The sequence below is a fragment of the Trichechus manatus genome, unplaced genomic scaffold, assembly GCF_000243295.1.
Source record: "Trichechus manatus latirostris isolate Lorelei unplaced genomic scaffold, TriManLat1.0 scaffold00013, whole genome shotgun sequence".
In the NCBI taxonomy this organism is placed as follows: domain Eukaryota; kingdom Metazoa; phylum Chordata; class Mammalia; order Sirenia; family Trichechidae; genus Trichechus; species Trichechus manatus.
In genome coordinates, this window is record NW_004443949.1 from 4,448,342 (window position 1) to 4,465,342 (window position 17,001).

Here is a 17,001-nt window from a genome sequence, read left to right on the forward strand (position 1 = left end):
GGGAGTGCAAGGTTATGGATCCAGGAAGACATTGTATACCCTCACAGTGCTTTTATCAGCCCAGTATACCCATGTACCTTACAAAAAGATTTTGGCATTGTTATGTGAAGTTGTCCTAGATCCTATTACTTTTCACTGAATCATGATTTCTTCTATTTTCTCATTCTTTATTTTAACCATCATTCTGATCCAGTCACTGCCCCTGGGACTTGGCCACGGTTTTCGTATTAACCCACAAATCCCTTTCAAGGTCTTTATGTATTCTTTCTTCACATCCTCTACTTCTATGAACTACCACCGGCATTTATTTTTCATCCTTTCCCCAACTTGGTTTCTTAGTTTCCAACGCTCACCTCTAAGCCAATCACCACCATGCTTACTAGGCTCCTTATGCCCTTCAAAGAAGGATTCCGACCATGTCAGGTATCTTTCTGGAGTCAGAACCGTCAGGGTGTAAGAGGTAAGTGGAATAGCACTCATACTGGTCACTGGGAAGCAATAGAATGGATTCATATATTCAGTGTATGTTTAAGTGAAAACGGAATCCTGGGACTCAAAATGGTTGAATAACTTGACGAAAATTTCAGAGTTTCTGAAGAAACTGAACCCAGGATCCAGGTTACGGGTTGTGTTTCCACTGCCGTGCTAATTCTGGTGATGTAATGGTTAAGAACTACGGCTGCTAACCAAAATATCAGCAGTTCAGATCCACCAGGTGCTCCTTGGAAACCCTATGGGGCAGTTCTACTCTGTCCTATAGGGTCACTATAAGTCAGAATCGACTTGATGGCAATGGGTTGGTTTTTTTTTTTTTTTTTTTGGTGCTAGCCAGTAGTTTCTGAGGCTGAGTTTCTGGGTTGATTTGTGCATTTAGCTTAAAAAAAAAACACTAGTAATGAAAGTATTGTCCTTCTTTGGATGTATACTATGTATATGGTACTGTGTAGGGCATTGTATACCTATGTTTACATCTACAGCCATATACATCCGTGTCAGTATTTAATTATAAAACTATTCTTTCCCTTAATCTTTACAACTACCCATTAAGGTAAACATTATTTTCTTCATTTTTAGAAGAGAAAACTAAAGCTCAGGAAGTCGGGTTGCTTGCCCAATGTCCGTGCTTCATTACTAACAGAAAAATCATTTGAGCTGTGGTCTACCTTTAAGTCACCTGGTCTTTCCGCTCTCCCCTTAGGCTTATCTCTCAGTCTAGGTAGTTCTTCCTGAGACACATATGCATGTGTGAAGGTGAAATAATATAGTGGTTGAAGACATAAAGGAATCCCTGGGTGGTGCCAACTGAAAAGTTGGTGGTTCAAATCCACCGAGTGGCACCATGGAAGAAAGGCCCGGCAATCTGCTTACAAATGGTCAGAGTCTTGAAAACCCTATGGAGCACAGCTCTACTCAGAAACAAATGGGGTCTCAAGGAATTGGAATCTACTCGATGGCAAATTGTTGAAGATATAAACTCTGGAGCAGGAGCCTGGTGCAAATCCCAGCTCCTCTCTTTGTGAACTACGTAGTTTCTGGCAAGTTACATAATCTCTTTACAATTCCTTCAACTGTAAAACGAGACTGTTACTCAAACCACCCCTCTCATAAATCCACTTGCCATTGAGTCAACTCAGACTCATGATGATCCCATGTGTGTGCTCCATTGAGTTTTTAATGGCTTGTTTTTTTTTGAAAGTAGATCACCAGGCCTTTCTTCTGAGGTGCATCTGGGTGGACTTGAACCTCCAAACTTTCAGTTAGCAGCCAAGTGTGTTAACTGTTTGCACCACCCAGGGACTTCATCCATCTCATAGAGTTGTTATAAAGATTAAGTTTAAGCACTTAGAAGAGTGCCTGGCATGTAGTAAGTGCCATATGTGTTAAGTATGATTACCATTGTTAAATAGTCATCAAAATTATTTCTAAGAATTATTGGGAAGTAAAGATATTCAACAAATGTTTGTCAATTATTTGGATGGCTAAGTTTGAGATATTTGCAAGATCCTTTCCACTATCTGTCTAGCCAGGTAGTTTGACCATTGGCTATAAAGATACTGATGATGTAAACATCCAGAAAACACCCAAATTAGGTTTTAAGAAACCAGACTAAAATTACAAAATGCTTAATTTTTGCTTGCGGTATATATTCCTCTGAGGTTACCTTTTTTTATGTTATTCTGGGTTACCTTTTTTATATGATAGTTTCTTCTCAAACCCAAAAGGAGATATGCCTTATGAAGTGATTAGACATACAAGAAGACACATTGAAAGTGAGAATCTAAGCTCTTGACTTTCCAAATATGAATTTATAACCAGAAATGTAAGTAAATTATACAGAAGTGCTATGAATTAGGCTCCTAAAAGGGCTTATGCAAGAGCCAAAGCTCTATATATCTGAAGGAAAACTGCAGATATTCTGAAAATAAATCCCGCTTGCAAACATATAGTACAATTTCTGTTTATAATCAATACTACCAATCCAGGATTACTGCATTACTTTAAATCATGTTTACTCAATGAGCTCATTGACAGCCAGAGTTATTTATGTTTTCTCAGTACCAGAAGAAAATTCACTTGATGTGAGTGATGTCATACAATAAAGTGACTTGATTGCATATTTGAAATTACACCCTTCAGTTTCATTCACAAAAAAGAGCTACACGTTAAAAATTGTAAGTGCTTAGGCATGCAGTAAAGACTAGTGGAAACCACTGTCTTCACAGGGTTGAGTCAACGTTTTATTTAACCCCAAAATATGAGCTAAACACCCAGCACTACTTTGCAGCAGAGAGAGAAAGGTTTCAGAGCCAATCTCTCAACCATACAGTTCAAAGCCAAGGCTTTTCAATAATGCAGCAATTATTTTTTAAACGGCCTTGAAGATTTGTGATCTTGAGTATAGAATATCTAATAAGCATTGATTACTTTTATTTTGTTCTAATTTAATTTTACTCTTTGTGCTTTTTTTTTAGCTTAATAAAGTCAACATGGAAGACATTTATCAACTCATAGAGTTATACTTTTTCTAGTTTTGGAAGGAATTCAGCCCGCTAAGGTGGTTAAGTTGTAAGTTCTCTAAAAACTGTTGTTAGTAGTATAGCATTTAAGTACCAAGGAGTAATTCTTGCTGTCAGCTCTGCGTTTGCCATCATTATATAGCGTGATTGTATAGAGAAATAGAAAGGTCAGGAGCTTGGAACCAGGTTCAAGGCTTGGCTCTGCCATTTGAAATTTGAGTGATACTGAAGAAGCTACTCTACCTCTCTACACTTCATTTCCTCATCTATAAAGTCCGTGATGATGACACTTACTTGACAAAGTTTTTTGTGAGGACTAAATAAAATAATTGATACTAGTGTGTCACAGAGTTGATTCCCAGACAATGCCACTTTATTGTATTGTGCACAGATCTGAACTGTCATTCTGAAATTTTCGTAACTCACACTTACTGTCTTAGTTATCTAGTGCCATTATAACCAGAATACCACAAGTGGGTGGCCTTAACAGATAAAAATAAGTAAAAGAATTATTTTCTCACAGTTTAGGTAGAACTGCCCCACAGGGTTTCCAAGGAGCAGCTGGTGGATTCAAACTGCCAACCTTTTGGTCAGCGGCCATAGCTCTTAACCACTGCGCCACCAGGGCTCCCTCTTTAGGAAGCTAGAAGTCCAAATTCAGGGCACTGGCTGCAGAGGAAGTCTTTCTCTTTCTGTTGGCTCTGGGGAAAGGTCTTTGTCTCTTTGAGCTTCTGCTCCTAGGCCATCTTCCTGTGGCTTAACATCTATCTTCCCTGGTCTCTCCCTGCTCGTTTGCTTCTTTAATCTCTTTTATATCTCAAGAGATTGACTTAAGACACAACCTACACTAATACTGTCTCATTAACATAACACAGAAAACCCATTCCCAAATGGGCTTATAACTGCAAGTACCAAACCAAACCCACTGCCATTGAGTCGATTCTTACTCATAGCCACCCTATATAACAGGGTACACTGCCCCGTTGCCAAGGCTGTAAATGTTTATGAAAACAGATGCCACATCCTTCTCCGAAGGAGTGGCCAGTGGGTTTGAACCACCAACCTTTTAGTTGGCAGCCAAGTGCTTTAACCACTGCTCCACTAGGGCTCCTGGTATAGGGGTTAGGATTTACGACACTTATTTTTTGAGGACACAATCAACCCATAACACTTATTTAAAGTTTTCAGTGCCTCCCTCTTCCCAATTCACTAAGGCAGAAATCTAAACTCTAGCCTTCCCCTAAATTCTCTTTCTAGCCTTATCTCTCATTATTTCAAAGGATGTAATTCCTGGGCCCTGCTTTCAATGCACCTTTGACCTTTGGCCTTATTCTTGATGATATTGCATTCCTTCCTCCCTCCTGTTTACCAGTTCTTCTGGTAAGGGCCAGCTCAAGGGATAGCTTTTTTTTTTTTAAATGTTGTAAAAATATAGATAAAACATTTGTTAATTTAACATCTTTCCATGTACAATTCAGGGACACCAATCCCTTTAATCATGTTGTACAACCATCAACAATACTCATCGCAAAATTTTCCATCAGCATAAACAGAAACTCAGTGCTTCCTAAACAATGATTCCCACTTTCCTCCTCACTCGCACCCCTGGTAACCACTATTAAACTTTGATCTCTACACATTTGTCTATTCTAGATATTTCATAAAAGTGATATCATACAATATTTGTCCTTTTTTGATTGATTTACTTCACTCAACATACTGTTTTCAAGATTCATCTATGTTGTAGCATTTATCAGGATTTCATTTCTCTTTATGGTTGAGTAATAGTCCATTGTGTGTATATACCACGTTTTACCTATCTATTCATCTGTTGATGGAAATTTGGGTTGTTTCAACCTCTCAGCTACTGTAAATAGTGTTGGGATGAACACTGGAGTACGTTTATCTGTATGAGTCACTATTTTCAAGTCCCTTGGATATATACCAAAGAGTGGAATTACTGGGTCATATGGTAGCTCTATGTTTAACTTTCTGAGGAACAATCAAACTGTTTTTCGCAGTGGCTGTATCATTTTTCATTCCTACTGCCAGAGGATAAGGATTCCAATTACTCAACATCCTCACCAACATTTGTTATATTCTATTTTATTATTAGTTTTTAAATCTTAGCCATCCTAGTGGCAGTGAAGTGGTTTCTTATTGTGCTTATTTTATTTTATTCTGTTTTTGTTGTTGAGAGCATATTCAGCAAAACATACATGAATACAACCACTTATACATGTACAATTCAGTGACTTGGATGACTTTCTTCAAGTTGTGCGACAATTATCACCCTCCTTTTCTGAGTTGTTCCTCCTCAATTAACATAAACTCACTGCCTCCCGAGATTTCTATCCACTTTCTAGTTGGCTGTTGTCACTTTGATCCTATATAGATAGTTCTTAAAAGAGCACAATGGTCAAGGCAGACATATTTTTTACCGGTTAAGCTAAACTATTGTTTGGCTTTAAGAAGACTTCAGGGGATATTTTTGATTTAAGTTTTAAAGACTATCAGGGCAATAGTTTCAGAGGTTCATCCAGCCCCTTTGGTGCCAGAGAGTCTGGAATCCATGAGAATTTGAAATTCTGCTCTGTACTTTCCCCCTTTTTGATCAGGATTCTTCTATAGAATCTTTGATCAAAATGTTCAGTAACAGTAAAGGTTGTTCTGACCTCATAGAAAAGGAGGCAGTTGTTCACGGAGGCAATTAGCCAAACATTCCATGTTCTCCTCCTATTCCTGACTCTCCTTCCTCTGGTGCTCCAGGAAAATATAAATAAATTGTCATGCCTTGGATGGCTGCTTTCAAGATTTTAAAACCCCAGACACTGCACAACAAACTAGGAAGTAGAACAGAAACACCAAACACGTTATTAAGCCAATTAACTGGGATGTCCCATGAAAACATGACCACAAATCTCCAAACCAAAGAATCAAATCCCATGAGGTTTTCGGTTGTACATAAGCAGTCTAAGCAGGTAGTCTTTTTTTTTTTTCCATTGTCATTGTTGTAAATATATTTATTATGCAACTTTTGCCAGTTCAACTTTTTACAGGTACACAACTTACTGACACTAATTATAATAATCGGCTGTGCAACCCTACCCTTAATCATTGCGATTTTTCCATCACTGTTAATCCCACATTTCCCTGTCTTTCCCATCCCTGGTAATCACTAATAAACTTTGGTCTCTATATTTTTGCCTTTTCTTGTCTTTCTATATAAATGAGGTTATACAATATTAGTCCTTCTGTGACTGACTTATTTCACTCAGCATAATGTCTTCAATCCCCATCCATATTGTAGCTTGTATCAAGACTTCGTTTCTTCTTCTGGCTGAGTAGTATTCAACTGTATGTATGTACCTCTTTTTGTTTATCTATTCATCTGCTGATGAGCTCAAAGGAGAGCTTTTCAGAGCAGCCTCTTCTCAAGACTGAAATCCACAGGGACGTCTTCCTTCTGTGACTTCCTAGCACTCATTGCCTACACAGCTTATGAGGTGCTTAATCATACAAAGCCCTCCGATAACCATGTAAGTAAAGTCAATGACATCTGGGAATAGGTTTCTTGTTCGCGTAGAGCCAGGCTCCTAAGACACCCTTCATTCATAAAACCCTTTATGGTTTAGTTGAGTCTGACTCATAGTGACCCAATAGGATAGGGTGTAGTGGCTCCACAGGGTTTCCAAGGCTGTAATCTTTATGGAAGTAGACCGTCACATCTTTCTCTCATGGAGCAGCTTCTGGCTTCAAACTGTTGACTTTTTGATTAGCAGTCAAACGCTTACCCACTGTGCCACCAGGGCTCCTTCCTCCATTCATATATATTGAAAAAATGTGTTTTTCATTAGCATTGTTCTTTTACATTGTTGTTGACTCACTATTTTGTGCCTCTGTTGTAATCAGAATTGTGCACAGCTGTAAGCAACTACAGGGTCTCTATGAGTCAGAATTGACTCGATGGCAGTGGGTTTGGTTCTTTTTGGTCTATAAGCAACACAGCTGGAAAACGGTGCCTTAAACAAGATATAGTTTTTGTATCTCTCTCTTGCAAAAGTTGGATTGGGGCATTCCAGGACTGGTGAGGCGGCTGTGCAATTGTGTAGGGTGCAGGGTGTTCCTGGCATTCTGCTCTGTCATCCCTGCAGTATAGTTCTTGTTCTCACAGTCCAAGGAGTTCTGGCATTGGATCCCCATCCTGCTGTTACAGGTTAGAGAAAGTAGGAAGAAGGGGCAAAGGACCAGCTCCACTTTCATTTTAGGAAGGATCCTAGAAACTGCCGCATAACATGGCCGCTTGCATTTCATTGTCAGACATAGTCATGGCCTTATATAGCTGCAAGGGATACTTGGAAATTCTGGACAGCCACACTAAGAAGGAGCCCTGGAGGTGCAGTGGTTAAGAGCTATGGCTGCCAACCAAAAGGTCGGCAGTTTGAATCCACCAGCTGCTTCTTGGAAACTCTATCGGAACGGTTCTACTCTGTCCTGTAGGGTTGCTATGAGTCGGAATTGATTCTATGGGTTTGGTTTTTCTGTCACACTAACAAAGGAGTTCAATTACCAGAGAAAGAAGGGGCAACGAATATTGAGGGTTTGCTAGCAGTCTCTGCCACACGTCTTTTCTGTCTATCTGGAGAGTAAGTTGCTTGAGGGCAGGGATAGCAACTAACCTTGTACCCTGCAACATTTCATGACGAGAAAACAAACTTTCCACAAACCTTGTAAGGAAGATGGAAGAATCTCAGCTTACCACATCTGGAGCATTGACACGATCATTTTCAAATATTTAAGTTATGGAGCCAACGTTCTATGACTAGAGAGGAAAAGAAGGGCAAGATGAAGGGTCAGAACAGGTTTTATTTTCAGAGGGATGAGATAAACCTGTCAGCTTCTCAGTCTAACGGCATCTCCTTCAGGGGTCAGACCAGAAACTAGATTTTTATCAGGGCATCCTGAGTTAATTTAACACGGGAAGGTTGACTGGTAAGCAATAAAGATAGTTTAAATAGTAAATACATAACATCATATCTTTGAATACTTATGTAACTATTTAATCACTATCTCTCTGTCTATAATTTATGTCTAGATATATACCTGCATCTCTACAACTAGGTAACATAAAAATATATATATAAGAAAACAATGCACCAAAATGTTAACAGAAGTTGAAAGAATTTTTGATCTTTACTCTCTTCTCTAAGGAGTTCTGGTCTTGTGGTGGTCAAGCACTCAGCTGCTAAATGAAAGATCTCTGGTTCAGACCCGTGGCAGAAAGATGTGGCGGTCTGCTTCTGTAAAGATTACAGCCTTGGAAACCTATGGCGCAGTTCTACTGTGTCCTGTGGGGTGGCTATGAGTCAGATGACTTGATGACAATGGGTTTGGTTTGGTTTTTTAATTCTCTTCTCTTTTAAAACTTTTACAATGGAAATATATAATTTTGTAATCATAAAAAAGATTGTTTAAAATAAAATTTTATACTTTTATAGAGGACCTAGTGTTTTAGATGAATCTTAAAGGACAGTAAGTATGTAAATTACTCATAGTTACTATCAGTGTTAATATCTATGAAAATACTGTCCATTAAATTATTTTCTCCATTATACTACAGTGTAATCCATCCATTAGCTGCTAAGGTTTCCTGCAATATGGAGACAATTCACTTTGTGTTAGCAAAATGTAGCTAATAAGAGAAGTTTCAGGGAACCTTTTTCTCTAGCCCTATGAAAAAAGTAGCTAACGTCTCTGGATTTTAAGAGAAGGCTAGAACTCTAAATTAAAGGCCGCATATTCAAACTAAAGCTGACTTATTTTTAACATTTTTCAATAGACTGAAGGGACTCTTCTCTAAGATGAAGTCGTTTAGAAAGATTTAAAATATTCATGGTTTCTCATTATTTTAAAATAACTAGAAGATGTTCTAGCACAATAAACTAATGTTATTTTAAATGATAGAAAGAACTTCCAATTAAAATAAACATGAAAACGTTCTATTAATATTTATGTTTCAAGATGCAATCTAATTATAATCTGGTACAGAAATGAGTAAGTCTAAAGATTACAAATTAAAATATTAATAGTTGAAAACAATAACAACACTATCAAAGAAGAAATGTCATTTTAAATACATTCAAATGTGACATAGAACATATTTTAATTGTGTTTCCTGTATTTAAAAGGTAAATTATTAGCAAATTTAAAAATAATGATCTCCAGGTTAAAATACGGTATTCATAAAATGTCCTGAGTACTTGAGCAGATCGGTCAATCTATCATGAATCGGATTTGTGGATCTGAAAAGAGATTATCAACATTTATATTAAAACTATTGTATTCAAAGCTCTACTAGCTATCTCAACTGTTTTAATTGATATCAAGCTATTACAATTTTACAACCTCAATGACCTCATTCTCCCTTTGTTGTTGGGTGTCGTCCAGTTGGTTCTGGCTCATAGCAACCCTATGTGATAGACTAGAGTCACCCCATAGGATTTTCTTGGCTGTGACCTTTAAGTAAGTAGATCACCAGGTCTTTTTTCCACAGAGCCACTGGGTGAGTTTGAACTGCCAGCCACTCAGTTAGCAGTTGAGCACTTAACCATTGAACCACCAGGGCTCCATTTAGTGACCTTTAAGATCAAGAGTCTAAGCATAAGCTCTGAAGTGGGTAAACTGGTCCATTTTTTATCTGTTATGTGTCTGTGATTGTGGGCAAATTCTGTTGAATATTAACCTGTTGCTGTCAAGTTGATTCTGAATCCTGTGTTACAGAGTAGAACTGCTCCATATGGTTTTCTTGATTGTAATTATATAATATATATATTTTAGTTTCTTTAAGTTGTTTCTTTTTTTTCTTCTTTTAATCATAGTTTATTGTGATTTTGGTGAAGATTTACACAGCAGTTTAGGTTCTCATTCAACAATTTCTACACAAGTTGTTCAGTGACATTGGCTACATTCTTCACCATCCGTCAACATTCTCATTATTGCTGTTCTGGTTGTTCTGTTTCCATCAATCTAGTTTCCCTGCCCCCTTATATAAACGTCTTTGTTTTAAAGTAATTGTTGACCATCTGGTCTCATATAGGTAATTCTTCTCGGCTGTAATCTTTATGGAAGCAGATTGTCAGGCCCTTCTTTCACAGTGCTTCTGGGCATGTGAATCACCAACTTTTAGGTTAGTAGTCCAGCACAAGCTTTTTGCACCACCCAGCAAATTCCAGGCCTGGGTTCTTGTTTTGCACATCACTTCCCATATGGGAACTGGGGGTAAAGGTAATAAGGACAATGGGTCCATGGAAAGGAAAGCACCAGTAAAGGAGAAGAAAACACAAAGATAGATGGCTTGGGGAAAATGAGGATAAATTTTACTTGCTTTGAATTGTTATTACTTCCTTAGCCTGATTAACTCCAGTTAGTTAACAACCTAAAGCCAATGGGTGGTTAACAGTCACACTTCCAAATTTTTTTAGTAAGACTAACTACTGTGTTAGTTTTATGCTACTTGGCATTGTTTCCCAGAAGAATATTCTCTTAAGAGAAACAGAATTTATGTATAAGACTGTGTAAGTGAGGATTTTGGCAATTTATAGCTTATGTATGAGTTCTTACTGCTGTAGTAATCATGTAAATACTTTTGTGCATAGTAAGACCTTTATTTAAAGCTGATCTATTTGAAATTAAACGTGGAAGTCCATATGAACAAAATAATAAATAGAGCTTTGAAAAAGGTCACCTATTTCATTAACATTCTTAATCGTTGAATAAAACGTCGGGAATAATTGACATAAATGCAAGTTTTACGCAAATATAAATATAGATGTAAGTGTGAATAATAATAAAAAAGATGAATATATGAATATGTGTGTATATTATATAGATAGATGAATATAATTATGTGTGTGTGTTTGTGTCTTTACATCTAATCACACAGTATGGGTGTGATTGAATGTAACCTAAAAGTAAAGTAAAATTATTTATTATAAATTTATTGTGGTTAACCATCTGTGATGAAATTCTCATTAAATTTTTTATACATGAGGAAAATGAAATACTAATGTTACAAACATACCATATTTAAAAGCTATCTTTTTACCTAAGCTGTGATTCCATGCTTCCATCTGCTTACTTGCTGAATGACATACCACATTTACTTCGACTGCTGCCCTAGGGGTCTTTCTTCATTTTCTGAATTAACCCCTGCACTACAGAGGACCAGATAACATGCTCCTATGCTCTGTCAGCTTGTTCTGCAATAAATCATCAGAAGCAACAACATTTGTTTTGGTCTGTTTCAAATGGATTCCTGGGACAATCTGTAAGAAGCAAAAATACGGTCAAATTAAATTTTGTGACTTCATGTCTTACTTCCACACACTTTTATCTTTTTTTATTAAATAATTTAATTTTATTCTGTTGTAAATATACACAGAAAAACTCACTTCTATCCCACAGTTTCTAGACATAATGATCAGTGACATTGGTTACATTCTTTACAATGTGTCGACATTCTCATTATGTCTGTTCTAGTTGTTTTGCTTCCATTTACTTAATCTCCCTGCCCCCTCAACCGTCTCATTTATGCTTTAAAATAGCTACTGACCCTTTGGTCTTATATAAATATATGGTTTTTTTTTTTAAGAAACACAATACTCAAGGGTAACAATATTTACTTAGGGCTAAACTATTACTTAGTTTAAAGGTGACTTCGGGGGATAGTTTCAATTCAAGGTTTGAGGAGCAACTCAGGGCCATAGTTTTGGGGACTCTTCCATACTCAGTAGGTCTGATAAGTCTGGATTCTTTAAGAATTTGAAGTTCTGTTCCAGTTTCTCCCTTTTTTTTTAATATGGATTCCTCTATTGTGTTCCTGATCAGAACGTTCAGTAGTGGTAGCTGGGCACCATCTAGTTCTTCTAGTCCCTTTTATCTTTTGGTCTTTCAAAGATGCCATTGTATATATTATTTGTTTTTGAACATTGTGAGAGACCATAACTAGATTAGGGAGAACCCCAGATCTTATTTTCTGTAAGATTTGATAAAACAAAAAGCAATTAGTTGCCAAATACTTAATGATACGACAGATTTCTTTGCTCAGGTATATTGTTCTAGCCATTAAATAAAACCTGCAGTACTTTTGTTCTAGCGCTTCTCCCTTTTACTCCTGAAGATTATTCCAATCAAGCTTGCATAGAAAAACCTCATTCCTGTATATGATAAATAAATTACAATTATAAACATATTTATAATGTTGCAATTAAAATCATGTTTTTAAAGTGCCTTTTAGATACTAAGTAATAATAGGTTATAGTCTAAGGCATCAAGAAAATAACTGTTCTGTATCACTGCATTGGTCCCTGGGTGCTACTAAGGTTGGTGGTCCTAGTCCACCCTGAGGCACCTTGGAAGAACGGCCTGGTGATCTACTTCTGAAAAATCAACGATTGAAAACCCTATGGGACACAATTCTATTCTGAATCACTTGGGGTTGTCATGAATCAGAATCAGCTCGATGGCAACTGTTTTTTTGGTTTATCACTGCATTAACAGTGCCTTCTGTTTTAGCCCAGAAGTCTAGAATTCTAGAAGTATAGAAGACAATTTAGTGGCCATCTGATTCAACCATGTTATTTTACAGATAGCCGCTGAAGTTCAAAGAGGTTACAGGACTTACTGAAGGCCCTACAGTTTGCTCTGTTTTCTCCAGCATTTTGGGATGATGTGAGTCAATGACTGAAACAACTGCCCCATCAGATGGTCTCACTAGAGCATCACATATGGAATCTCTTTAGGATGCTCAAGCTTACTACCAGAGCTAAATTTGAGATGAAAGAAACACACACACACAAAGAAAAAAGTATCTGAGAGGTTTTGTTGTTGTTAGTTGGCTTTGAATTGATTCCAATTCACGGTGATCTCATGTGTGCAGAGTAGAATCGTGCTCCATAGAGTTTTCAATGGTTGAGTTTTTGGAAGTAGATCACCAGATCTTTATATCACAGTGCCTCTGGGTAGACTAGAACCTCCAACCTTTTCGTTAGTTGCTAAGTATGTTAACGGTTTGCCTCACCCAGGGACTTCTTGCCACTGCTTGGCTATATCAGAAATACCCACTTGGTGGTAAGTGGAGGTGAGATACTGAGCAGCACACTGCTTGTGCATTGATACTAGTTCTCACCACCACTGGGACTGTGTTCTACTCCATGGTTGAGACCAGATTGACACGGTGGTCTGAATATGCCAGTGGAAGAGACCTTTAAACAGAATGTGGAGGTTGAGGTTTCACTTTGTTATAGTTAAAGGCCAATTCACATTTGAACATTGGGTCAGGGCTAAATGATATCCTTTTATAATCAATAAAAACAAGACCACTCTCTAGCTTATTTTTGAAATAAATTTTCAATGAATAAGCCTTGTAGCCGGGATGAGGCTAAGCAAAACATGAAACAGACAGGATACGTCTTCCCTACCCTTTTGTTCCTTCCTTTTTCTCCCCATCAATCCCTACTTTTTTTACTCCCAAGCCTCCTTATACTATCTTTTGCTATCAAAAGCTTATTCCTGGGCAGTATCCCGTGAATATTTAGGTGTTGTCCCTTCCTGTGAACATGTGCCTTTTAACAGAAGGCTAAATGGGAAAAGAACAAACATGAACAATCAAAGCTTATCATGGGGCAGCTGGATTCCTAACATGTGTTGTATTATCTAGTCCTCTAAGTAACTCTATGAGTTAAATACTGCTATTTCAATATTACAGATAAGAAAACAAAAAGGAAGTAGAGACAATAGCAAGGAAGTGTGTTGGAATATAAGAGTGAGTGGAGGGGCCGGGAGAGGGGTGGGAGTGTGGGGTGAGGTGATACAGCCCATTGGCTTTGCTAAGTGCCTTCCACAACTCTGACAACTTTGACCACAGTTATGGAATCAGTTGTGGTTCTGTGTGGGTCTTTCAACCTGATTCTGAAGAGACGGCTGCTGTTGGAAATTCTCTTACTTGGTCAGTTCCTTGATTTCTTAATCAGACAGAATAAGAAAAGTTCTCACAAAGTCATGCAAATGGGCTCCCAATCCCCCTCTTTCAGGCTGAGTGATCTCAGGAAAATTAGAGACCCCCTTTCTTTCCAAGACCCTTCATTCCTTCTACTTTGATGCTTCTGAAAAGTAGGTATTGAAACTCATAGAAGTAAAAATTTACTTACCTCTCAAGTCATTCCTACAGGCCAAGCCCATCCCTCTGTCTCCGACCACTTTTGACTCCTAAATACTCAGTGTTCTGTTTTAAATTTATGGTGACTTTCAAATTCCTCTATCCCCTTCTTTCTCACTCTTCACTTTGATATGATCAAAGTAACTTTCTGAAGAAGGTAGGATGTGCAGTCTTCTCATAGACTTCTTGGTGAAGATGTTTACAGAGTTAACAACAGACAAGTGTAGGAAGGTGAGAGACTCTCGAATCAGATGCATTTGCAAACTTATCCACATTCATCCTCTCTCCCATCCCCAAACCCAGTCCTAATAAGTTATTATTGTTGCTTCAATGACAATATAAATTATATTGTGATGACATTCTTCAGTTTTTTCTGCACATGGAGCCATAGAGGATAGATTAAGAATTGCATTTGATTAGATCTACCTTTGTAGAATAATGATACTATTACAGCAATTCATAGTTACCATGCAATTCTAGCAAAAGCAAAGAAAGCAGACTTCCAACCTGAGACATATGTTTTATCTATATTTTAATCAGCAATGATTTTTACACAACAATCTGCATTTAAAGAAAAAACTTGATATGTCCAGAGGCATAACTAACAACATTAAGACTTGCTGTGTCTGAATTTCCAAACAACTCGTCATTGTATAGGATACCAAGGTTTACAACCTAAAGAAATCCTGACATCACAGCCTGCTCAGTGAATTTCTCATAAAACAGCATTTCTCTAGGTTGAAGTCATTCCCTCAAGAGGAAACATTTTTTATTGTACCTGAAGGATCCTGATGATAAAAACAATAATCTAAGTGATTGAAAACATTTAGCATAAATTAATTGAGTCCTTTGCAAAGCATCATTATTGAGCACTTCAGAAAATCCAAGTGTTTGGGAGGAAATAGCTTATTAACTTTTGTTCTTTAATGAGGAGAACACTGCAGACAATGTTTCATTGATAAAATTTGCTTGAACCAAGAGAGGATAAAGGTAAATCTAGGATTTTTATAATATTCTACCAGACCGGCCTTCCTTCCTTCCTTCCCTCCCTCCATTCCTCCTTCCCTCCTTCTCTCTCTTCCTTTCTTCCTTGTTTCTTTCTGCCACCCTGTGTCTTATGGCTAAAGAAACACTTCACATCCTATAACTGCACAGAAAGCAGGAAGAAATTTCATTCTCTGATAGTTAGAAGTGCTGTGTGTTTTGTTTTTCGTATTGGTAGCTGATTTATTTTGGGGGCTGATGTGTTTGAATGGGATTTGAGCTTGTGGGGGTAATGACTGGTACTGAGAAAAAAGTTCATGTCTACGCTTTTCCTTTTTGTTACGTTTTTACACTAATATACAGTTTGATAGTTATGCAATTAAAATTATACAATGGATCATATTTGTTTTATACACACAATTTGGAGATTTAAATAAGCTCAGAATGTTTTTAGCTAACCTCATAATTCTTCACTGTGGTACCAGAATGATCATGTCGTTGAACCAGGAATGCATACAAGCTATTTAGAAGCATCATTTTCACTGATCTGATTCGACTGTTAGTAGGTGAATTGTTGTTGTCGTTAGGTGCCATTGAGTCGATTCTGGCTCATAACGACCCTATAGGACAGAGTAGAACGGTCCCACAGGGTTTCCAAGAGCGGCTGGTGGATTCAAACTGCTGACCTTTTGATTTGCAGCCCGAGCTCTTAACCACCGTGCCACCAGGGCTCCTTAGTAGGTGTATAGCACCAGACAAACTATATAATGTTTCTAAACCTCAGTTTCCTGACTGACACATTGAAGTGATAATGTTATTGGAAGAATTAAATGAGATTATGCATCAAAAGCGTTTATCACAGTGTATGTACAAAAGGGCCAAGTTAAGTGTTAGCTCTGATTGTGAACCGACTCTTTCGCAATTAATGAAAATCACTGGACAAAGTTCCATGATCGCTTATGTAAAAATAATCCAGGGAGTTAGTCGAACTGCTTTGTTTAAATTACCCCAGTGTAAGATGTGACTATAAAGATGTGATATTTTTAAGTATATACATTTACTTGACTGGTATCCTTTAAGTATCTTGGAAGCTAGGCACGTATTCTAACAATTTTACTACGGCTCAAAAAAAAAAAAAAAAAAAGGTTAGAATTTATTTTTGGAAAATTCTTCAGAAGTAAATTCTGAGCCATATTAAAAATCATTGTCATTGCTTTTATTTGACTAAATATTAAGCCCATTCCTGAGAGGTGAGGAAGGTCAAATGAGATACTCTATTTAATTTGAGAGAGCTCTGTAAATTATAAAGAGCTATACAAATGTAAAATGCTACAGAGTAAAGTATTAAAGGCTGAATATCCTCACAAAGAATATTAACTAATAGGCCTCAGGCTCTTAAGAAAATTGAAATCGTCCAAGTATTTTAAACTCTAGCAGCAACATTATGACGTGTAAAGTCTCTGAAGTCCTACCTGGAGATGGACAACATCTATTTGAATATGTTAAGTTTAATCGATTAAAAAAAAATCATTTATGCTATATTGATTTTGTCACTACTTGGCCATTTCCTGTCATATCTAAAATTCTCTTCTATCAACTAATTTTTCCCAGATAGATCTCACACGGCTAAACCAAGCTCTTCATTTGTTTGTTTTAGTATTCCTCTAAGGTTGGGTCAGAAAATTTGCCATAGCGAACCAACCATGACTTGGGCTGGAATACCACAACTCGGTGATTCAGGAGTCCTTCTCGCAGCGAGTAAATGATTTACGTAAAGGGCTGGGG